A 10,626-nucleotide genomic window follows, 5' to 3' on the forward strand; every position below is an offset into this window, starting at 1 on the left:
GCTCGGCTCCCGCTCCCTCTGCTGCCCTCTGGCCACCCCTGTTCTGTGCGCCCAGCCGCTGGAGCGTTGATCACATCGGAATGAATCACTTGTCACAACACAGTGTTCACTCGCCAGACGAGGCGGGGATTAGGCCTCACTAGTATCTACGGCCCTGATGCTTGGCCCAGTTTCTGGTACGGATCGGCACCGAAAACGACTTCCTGTAGAAAGTCATGCTAAGGCACCTGCTGGCAAGCAGCTGCGGCCTCTTCCCGACGTCATAGAACAACTGGCCACACTCGCGGTGGCCGCCTTCAGCTCAACGTGCTCGGATCCTTTGGCAAGGGCGATCGTCAACATTTGATTGTCGGCCCCTCGATTTTAGAGAAGTACTCTGCTTCTTCTTTGATTTTACGTGGCTCCTGTAATGCCAGCGACAGTGAGTGTTTTAGGGAAATGAACATTAGAGGCACCGAACGAGAAAGGCATGAAGAGCCAACTTTGCACTCGGTTCAGTAACATCAAGGATGGGGGGGGCGGGGGTGCAGCTGAGATTCCCCAGCTTGTCTGTGACTGTTAAGGAGGATGCTCAAAAAGCACCTTAAGAGAAGCACCTCCTCGGAAGCCCCTTCCTTCCTTCCTGGAAATAGCGAGGCCACGATGAAATACTGCCCCGAGGGCCCCATGGCTAAATTGAGAACCGTGGCTTTGCTTGTGTTTTCCTTCTTCTCCGTGGCCAGTGTTGGCTCCTCCGGGAGGCCTCCAGGGCCAGTTCGGTGCTCTTCTGTCTGGTTCCCTCTCTCTGGGCCTCACCCCTCGTTTGTCATCGGCTCTGAACGGGCACAACTGTTGTGTTGGTGGTGTTTCCGACGTCAGCGTCCCCCAGTGTAGATCTCAACGTTGAGCTTAACTTTCTGGATGTTGTTATTTTTGAATTAAAGCTACTTTAATCGAAAGAACAGATTCAGGCAGGTAGAAATAAAAAAGAATAACGCACGTCTCCGCCACCGTTGGCGAATGCAATCCTTTTCTCTTTTCCATGTGTGGTTCAGCCCCGATCCGCACACATAGGAGCTGTCTTCCCCAGCTGCAGTCATCGTGAAGGAAATGATTTTGGTGTAGGTTTTAAAATTTTTCCACTGGTGTTACTTAAAAATATTTCGATCACCTGACTTTTAATTTTTTTTAATGTTGATTTATTTTTGAGAGAGGGAGAGAGGCAGAGGGCGAGCAGGGGAGGGGCAGAGACAGAGGGAGACACAGAATTCGAAGCAGGCTCCAGGCTCCCAGCTGTCAGCACAGAGCCCGACGCGGGGCTCGAACCCATGGACCGCGAGATCATGACCTGAGGGGAAGTCAGAGACTTAACCAACTGAGCCAGCCAGGAGCCCCTATAAATAACACTTTTGAACGCAGACTATGTGCAAAGCCCAATCTCACCATTCTTAACCCAACTAGACCCTCAGGGAAGCCAAGTGCCTCACTCAATCTTACAAATCCCATGAAACCATGCGCCTAAAATCCAGTCTGTTTTCCAAACCAGCACCCCTTTCCAGAAGGCCACGATTGTTGCGTTCCAGTTCCTTCCAAGATATCCTGCCACTGGTGCTGCCATGTTAATTTTGTTTCAGTTCTTCACTTGGGTGCTTTTAAAGCTGGCTTTGGCCACGTGTCTTGGCCTCTGATCTTGACGGGATCAGCTGGTGTAACCTTGTAGGGACTTATGGTGGCCACTTACCGTCCCAAATCTTCCAGACACGCCTGACCCCAGTGAGACATAAAGCCAAAAATACTTGCCATGGTATGGCACATCTGTTCACTGTCTCAGGTACCCGTTTCCTTTCTGGTCAAATCAGGTCCTTCAGAGAGATACTCTCTGCTATTCTACTCACATCCTTCTGGCGCTATGATTCTATCCCCGTTTCCTGATGCGTTCTCCATCCACAACTAACTACGTTGTTAATTTTCTAGTTGAAATTAAAAAACAAAATTCCTTAAGCGCTATCGCAAAGAATTTCCCGTATGAGTATCCCATTTTCTTATTAGTCTAACTGCATTAAAATGCTATTGAAATTCTTTAGACGTTTTCTGTGCGGGTGCCCAAATTATGGTATTCATTCACTGAACACATTAATGAAATATTAGCATTGCCAGAATTATAGACACAATGACTAATTCCCAGAGGAAGAGCTGTAAAATAGAATAAGTTCAAAAAGGAGACATTGGGGAGCCTGGGTGGCTCAGTTGGTTGAGATTCTCTTTCTCTTTCCCTCTGCCTCTCTCTTTCTAAAAAACAAAAGCAAAACAAAACCCCAAAAGTAGACATAACCTCTAAAACTAAAACTGAAATGCTGATGAGTATCTGGCCTTGTAATTCCTACTTTACGATCCTTGGAGATTTGTGATTTTCGAAATCATCTTTTGTTTGCAAGAACCCTAAGATCAAGAGAGACTATAATATTCAATTCATCACACAATTTAAGTTTATTAATTGGAAAGAATACACGTGGTATAATTGTGTTACAGGAATAGAATATATTAAAATGACACAGTGTTAAGAACTCTTAATATTGCTAAGAAGTAATTGTTTTATGCTTCAACCATGTGTTAGTTTCTGTGTATTGTTTCTAAACTCACTCCCAATCCTGCAATCCAGGTTCTACGAATTCCATTCTAAATTTACAATATTGAAAATTAGTGAGTGACTAATACATTGTTCTCAGACTGATATCAAAGAGAAAGCCAAGTTTTCTTTAGTAACTGGTGTACAGAAAACTACCACTTGCTTAATTAACTAGACATGTTTTACTTACTTGGGTATATTTTTTAAATCTTCCTTCTTCCCTCCCTTCTGTCTTCCCTCCCTCCCTGTCCCTACTTTTCTTTCTTTCTCTTTCTTTCTTTCTCTTTCTCTTTCTTTCTCTCTTTTTCTTTTTCCTTTCTTCTTTCTTTCTTTCTCTTTCTTTCTTTCATTTTTGCACAAATACAACCAAGATATATAACATGAATGGAAATTACAAATATTAATTGTAAACATTCCTGTACAAATAAGTGATCCAGCTTAAAAAGAGAATGTTACCAACACCTTCACTGTCTCTCCCTCAACCTCTGGCTTCGTGGGGAATTTCCTAGGACCAGTCAGTGGAGAAGGAAAATGGTGGTGGCTCAGTCTATCTGGGCTGCTGTAACAAAATACCAGAGATGGGGTAGCTTTTAAACAACAGAAATTTACTTCTCACGGTTCTGGAGGCTGCTTTTAGAGAGGGCTAGGACCTAATTGACCCAGGGATGCCATCGCAGTGTTTGCGATCTCATGTATTTTCTGTGTTAGAGTTTCAAACTTTTCCAGATAGAAAAGAAAAATCCTGAATGTGTTGGGGCAAAAGAATTGACTTGCGTTTGCCTCTCAAAATCCACTTCCTACCACTCTCCTGTGCTTTCCATCCTGCTCTCTGCTCGGGGAGGCTGACCTATATGGAAACCATCAGCGATGTCTCGTCTAGGATTGCCTGATAAAATACAGGGTGGGGGGGGGGGGGAGTTAACATTTGAATTTCAGATCAGCAACAAATAAGGACTTAGCATAGGTATGTCCTCTGAAATATCTGGGATATACTTAGGCTAAAAATTTATTTGCGGTTTATCTGAACTTGGAATTTACCCGTGTGTCCTGCATTTAAAAAATTTGCTAAATCTGGCCAGCCTAATTTCATCCCACCTGGCTCCTGGCTGGAGTTCCACAGGGGAGTTCCAGCAGGAGACTGACGAGAGGTGGGTGAGAGAGTTCAAAATATTTATTTTTCTGCCTCCCTTTGTGCAAGGTGACCTTGGGCTGGCTTTGTTCCTTGCCTGGAGCTCAGCGCCTCTCACAGAGACTTTTTCTAGAAGACTCTCTCCTTCCAGGTTCCTGGGACGAGCATTGCCTTTTGATTCTGTAGGCCGAGGGGTAGGAACACCTGTGCTGATTTTACCAGCCCTGTGTTACTCGCTCTCCCTACGAAGCCCTCCAATTGCATTTATCGCTTTGTAAATAGTTTCTTGGTAAATTGACCCTCCTTCAGTCATCCTACTGAAGGGGCACTGACAAGACCGAGGTCAAGGTAGCTCTAAAAAAAGTGATTCCGTTGCAGAGTGAAGGATGAATGGAATTTACTCCTACAACTTCTTACTCAGCGCAAAACCTTGCTTCCTCTTCGGATCTAGTTGAGCCCCTGACGTATTTAGGCCTCGAGGCGAGTCTCCATCCTCACGGAACTTATGATCTAATAAAGACATTTAATGGGAAGGAAACCAACTTTAGTTTGTCACCATTTCAGCCGTTTTATATACTTTCTCTCAAGTCATCCTCCTAAAAAGTAAACAGAGAAGGTGTTCTTAACTCCACAGATGAGGGAAATGGGGCTCACAGAGACTCATGGGAAATTTTAAGCATCCTTCCGGAAGTCTTCCCATCGGAGCATGCCAGAACCTTAGTTCTAATGAGGCTCACTCACCAGGCCCAATTCTAGCTGAGATTTGCTGGGCACGTTCTATAAGCCAGGCTTTGTTCTTGGCACTTTACACATATTTACTAATTGGGTCCTCCCTAAATCCCTGTGAGGTAGAAACAGATATTAACACCATTTTAGAGCTAAGGACATTGGGCATTTTCTCAGGTGGTCTCACGGGCAGGAAGTGGTGGGACCAGGGTTTGAGGCCACATCCATCATGCCACGGTGTCACGTTTTGCCCTCAGTGGTGGGTGGCTCTTAATCTTGTGGACCAGCCCCAAGAGACACATGAGATAAGCCAACGCATGTGAACATATGGACAGGGGGTCTGTGTAGTGCTGGGCAGGGGGGTCTGCTCTTCTGCTGGGCAATCCTGCATCTGGGTGTTGCCAGAGTTTGTCTGAACAGGGGACAGACGTTCTCTGGTTCTGGAGGGAGCATCACTCGCCGAGGGCCTTACTGCCCACTGGTCCGTCAGAACCGTGCACAGAATGGGCCACTGCCTCCAGCTCTTCCAGAAAGACCTGCCTCTCTAAGCATATTTCTCAAAAGCTGGCCGCAGCCGGTTTTAGGCCTCTCCTCGACTCCCGAAAGCCACTGAGATACTGAAACTTGGAGTTTTTCTCTGAATCTCAACTGCCCTCAGTCCACCATAGAGAGAGCATTTTCCTTCCTACCGATTCAAGGCAGTCCAATTCAGGATGGCAGTTAGGGAAGAGGGAAGGAGAAGGAGGTAAGAGAGAGAGGCCCAGGAGAATTTTACAGTAAGCGTATCGTTATTTGCGGATAACAGAGCTGTCTACTTGAAAAGCACAAGAGGACTAACTCAGAGACCGTGAAACCTCATTAGAGAGTTCAGTTGGGCACTTGGTTAGAAACTTAAAACAGAAATCGCAATAGCTTTCCTCTTTCCCTGTAATAAGTGAGAAAGATAATGCAAACGGGGCTCTGTTCAAACAGCAGGAATACTTTAAAGGTATATTAAGGAATTTACTTTATTAGAGTACATGGAACTTATTTATATAATGAATGAAATAAAACAATAACAGCAAAAGCCCCCACATGCCCGATACACAAACTACACCCTTAGCCCGTACCAGCTGAATCGGTAAATAGAGAACAAAATTTGAGATTTTAACACATGGTGAGAGAGACCCTGTCTCTGGATGGTAGGAACGTATTACCAGACGTCGAGGGTCACTAAAAGAATCACCAGTTTTATTTCCAGAACTCTGACACTTGAAATTGGGCCACGCTTCAACTCAGGCCAGTCAATTAACCCTCCCAAGTTTTCATGTCCTCATCTTTAGAGTTGAAGTCCTTCCATGAAGTTGTCAAACTGGCCAAGTAATAAAATTGTCTCTGAAAGCTCTTTTCACAACGTGATGGGTTGTATACGCATGCCCTTTGGTAACGGAAGTCAGACCTGGCAGGGTCGGGCCACTGAAAGGGGTCACTGGCACAGGGTCAACAGTGACAGCTTATTATTTACTGATGGCTGGGGCGCTTCCCCACTGCGACTGGGCTCCACAGTGGCAGCGGCCATGCGGCCGGGTTCCAGGCTCAGGCTCTCTGACACTGCTCAGGATGACCTGGATGCGATCTGCCAGTCAATCTGAGGACCGCCTGGAGGGGCTCTGTGCTCTGATGTGAATGCTCCTTCAGCCTCGACAGTGAAAACTGCAGACCACTCTCCAGCTGACCCGTCACCCCCATGCGTTTTAAAAGGGAGTTGTGACCCCACAAAGTTACTGGGTTTGGTAGGAAGCTTCGAGGAGTGTAATTATGTGGGCAGATATTTTTAACCTTAACCTAGGATTAGAAACGGGCAGAAGAGGGGCGCCTGGGTGGCTTAGTCGGTGAGGTGACTGACCTCGGCTCAGGTCACGATCTCACCGCTCGTGGGTTCAAGCCCCGTGTCGGGTTCTGTGTCGAAGGCTCGCTGGGAGCCTGGAGCCTGCTTCGGATTCTGTGTCTCCTTCTCTCTCTGCCCCTCCCCCACTTGTGCTCTGTCTCACTCCGTCTCTCAAAAATAAATACGTGTAAAACAGAAAAATTTTAAATTAAAAAAAAATAGGCAGAAGAATTTGATAGCCCCGTGCAGAGGACCCGATTGGAGTCTACCTGACCCCTAAACTGTGCTAGCCCCGCCCCCACCTCCTGTCCTATTTCCAGACCCCAGATTTTGAGATCCCTGTGGTGAGCACCTCCTTAGAGTTCGTGGTGAAAAAGCAGCCACCCCTGAAAAAAAAAATGGAGCACATCAAATGCGGGAGTGTTCCAAATTAGTCTCCAAGCTAGGAGCTGATAATGTAAATTGCCTTGGTAGGACCACCTAAAGGGAGCTTTCTTTGGAAAGTCTATTTTTAGCTCAGAGCCGGGGAGCAACAAAGACCCAGCAAAAAAGACTGCTCCTGCTTGACAAATGATGGAATGCACACACCCTGGGGTGGGTTTTCCTTCCCCGCTTCTCCAGCGCCGCACTCACGAGGATTGAGGGGGAGTCCAGGCTGTGTGGCCTCAGTTACTGACGTCATTGTGATCCCAGTTTTTCCTAATTTCAGAGGCAGATGTCTCTACTGCAAGGGATTGGAAAGGAGTGGGAGCTTCTTTGTTGAAGCACCATCTAAACAAGGCACCGGCGTCCCCAACGTTCACCCGCACAGCCCCTTTTCATGAGAAGGGAGATGATTCATTTTCAGGAATACGAAATAAATGCTGTGCTGTCTGGTTAACAGTAGGCTTACAACCTATTAGAAATATGTAAGAATTGCCCGCTGGCAGTGGAGTCCCAGACCCTTAGACACTTCCCTTCCTGGTTCTTCTGCCCCTCTCCTTTTGGGAGGCTTATTTTCACCGGCTTTGCAATGAGCATGTGCCAAAGAACAAAGGGAGGAGGGCCTGAAAGTCTCTGCGTCACCTCAGGGAATGTACATGCGTTCCAATCAGACTACTTTTTGCCTTACGTGGGCATAGGCATTGTCCGGGTAAGGCCATAACCTCTGTAGTACTCAGCCAATGAAGAACCAGGGGAGGGACTTGCCTCTGTAGTACTTAGCCAATGAGGAATCAGGGGAGGGACTTCATGCTAGGAGATAAATTGTCTGCTGTAACTGCCCCGAGTGTGCCTGTCCATCAGACATCCGTTCTTGCCAGAATATTGATTAAAGTCTCGCTTTGCTGCGCTCTGAGTGTCCCTCCTTTGATTGGGTTGATAGACTTATTTCTCACACCTTTCTGTGGCTTCCCCTCATCTCTCATCAGCAGGCGAAGGACAGCTGCCTTTCTCTTTGACTAGCTGTTTTCTCCATTCCCTTCACCCTTCCCATCACCACCTCCCCTCCCACCTTCTGTCCCCCTAAAAAGAAAAACAGCAAGAAAGAGACCTGAAGGAAAACAATATGCGACACCATCTCTTGCCTGGATTATAAAAATCATCTCCCAGATGGTTTTCTGTTCTCTTTGGCCTGTTCTTCTGAAAACTGCCAAAGGGGTATTTCCAAAACAAACTGACTGTGAGCCCCTTGCAAGTCTATAAGCTCCTCAAAGGCAGTAATCATCCGTGTGTCCTTGCCTCTGGATCCAGTGCCTGGCACATAGTAGATGCTGAACAAATGTTTGCTTAATTGGAATAGGACTGAGGGCCTGTCATTCATTAACCACGCATGACAAAGCTTTCTCCTCAACCTAAGTGGAGGTCTGCGTGCCAGTCCCCCACTCCTCCCCCAGACTGGCCTCAAAGGTAGTCCATAGCACATTTTGTTCTAGAAGCGTTTCCCTGGCAAGGAGTTAAATTGCATAACACGGCTTAAGACAAGAGGAAAGAAGCAAGCTAAAAAGCCTTTGAGTTCTGAGTTTCTGCTAACCTGTGGGAGAGGCACTGCTGAACGACAGGTCATCAGATACACGTCTCAAAGATTGTTCTTTGAAGTTGCTGACATTAGACATTTTATGAGAAACAAAACAGCAATGTCAGAAAGTTCAATATAATGTATGCTGAGAGCCACGTGCTGGGCTTGCAAGGCATATAGTGGGGAAATAGGCAGACCCCGTCCCTGCCTTTAGAGACTTTACATGTCTTTCATATAACATGTGCATTCAGCTTTACGATAGGGAAATATCAGGTGCATAATGGAAGGGGAGAAGGGAGCCTTATGGCAGAACCTGCTGCCTTTTTGCCCACATCTAATTTCTCCTCTTCTTCCTGGGAATACAGCTGGACTACATTTCCCAATCTCCCTTGCAGTTAGGCATGGTCACCTGACAGACATCTTAGCCAATGGAATGTGAGAAGATGTGATGCCTGCCAACTTCGTGTTGGCTCATAAAACTTCCCATCTACACTCCCTATGCTCTTACCCTGGTCTAGCTGACCAGGATGGAAATAATCACGGGGATCTTAGAAGCCACGTGTTGAAGAACTTGGAGACCCCATCAACCTGTGTGCTTGAATTATCCTGCCTTGAATTACTATGTGAGTGAGACACACACTTCTATGGGTTTGAGCCATTTCGGTGTTGAAGTCCAGTTTTTAGAGCAGCTGGATTTACCCTAAATAGCATAGGAGACTATTTAAGTTTAGGGTCGGGGGGGGCTGGTGGAAGTGACATTTCAACTGAGACCTGAAACATGAATTAAGGTTATCTGTGCCATGCCTGAAGGAGATGGTTTTCAGGGTGCAGGACCATGTGTATAAAGGTGCTGAGAAGCCATCTGGGGACATTAAAGAAGCCCAGCAAGGTTGGGAAGCAGGTGGCTTAATAGACACTAGAGAGGAAGGCTGAGGCCAGTTCCTACAGGGTCTTTTAATCACAGGAAGGATCTGGGGTACCAAAAATAGAGGAATAAAAAGAGAAAGAATAATTTGAAAAAAAAAAAAAAGATAAAACCGTCCCAAATTTATTGAAAAACACTAATCTACCTAGCCAGGAAGCTCACGACACTCCAAGTAGAATACATGTGAAAAAGATACACAAATAAACACATCACAGCAAAAATACTAAATGCCAAGGATGAGGAGAAAATCTGGTAGTGGAGCAGGAGAAAAATGACTCCTGGTTAACAAGGAAACCCAATAAGATTAACATCTGACTTCTCAGCAGAAATCATGGAGGCCAGAAAGCAATGGAACAACAGAAGCAAGGCTGGAGGGAAAAAAAAAAAAGCTGTCAATCAAGAATCCTGGGGGTGGTGTCACTGAGATGACAACATAGGTTGGTTGTTCCTAACTTCACTCTCCCTCACAAGAAGAACCACTAATGACTACTGAAGAACAAGACCCCGCCGAGAGAATCCTAGAACACGAGGGTGAGAACTTTGGGGGGACACAATCCAGTCCCCAGTCCTAATGTTTTCTCACTTACTGTATGGTCACTAGCATGGTGAAGAGGCTCCCTGCATGCAGTCAGTAGTGTTGTATCCTCCATTTTGCCTCCATCGGACCTCTGCTTCATTTTGTCATACCTAGACTGTTCTTGGCACATCTAACTTTTATGGCCACAAAGATGAAAATATTTTACCCCACCCCCTGTCCGGAGGCCCTGGGGGTTGGGACTTCCACATATGAATCTGAGAGGGACACAGTGCAGCCTGTAACGACATCCACGGTGACTTGTACACGTTCTTTTGAACCCACCAACCCATTTCCTTGAAGTTACTTTTGACTGAGCCACCTTCATTTCTTTGCTTCCTCCAATGAAATATATCCTCATTTTGATCGTCACAGCCCTGTCAACAGAACTTATCTTTTCCATGCTTTTCTAAATTTTTTCTCTCTCTACGAAAAGAATTTTATTTATGATTGTTGCTTGTCTGTCCTTACTGTTCCCCAACCCCACCCCTCAGCACTATTTTCCTGTGTAATAATAAAATGATCCATGTTTATGACAGAGCCTGTTAACTGTTAACTCACCCTCTGTCCAAGAGAAACACAGCTGGACACTAGTTAGAGTGGTATGGACAGATTTTAATTAGTAATATACTATTACAATAGTGAAAAGAGTGTAGCATGAATGAACTCAATTTTGACTTGTACAGAGGTGATTGGGCACTTTATTTTATTTTTAAGTAGTTTGTTTTTTTAATGTTTACCTATTTATTTTGAGAGAGAGAGCGCGTGCACGAGCAGGGGAGGGGCAGAGAGAGATGGAGAGAG

The sequence above is a fragment of the Panthera pardus genome, unplaced genomic scaffold (assembly GCF_024362965.1).
Source record: "Panthera pardus isolate Hobbes unplaced genomic scaffold, ASM2436296v1 HiC_scaffold_16, whole genome shotgun sequence".
NCBI classification, from domain to species: Eukaryota; Metazoa; Chordata; class Mammalia; order Carnivora; family Felidae; genus Panthera; species Panthera pardus.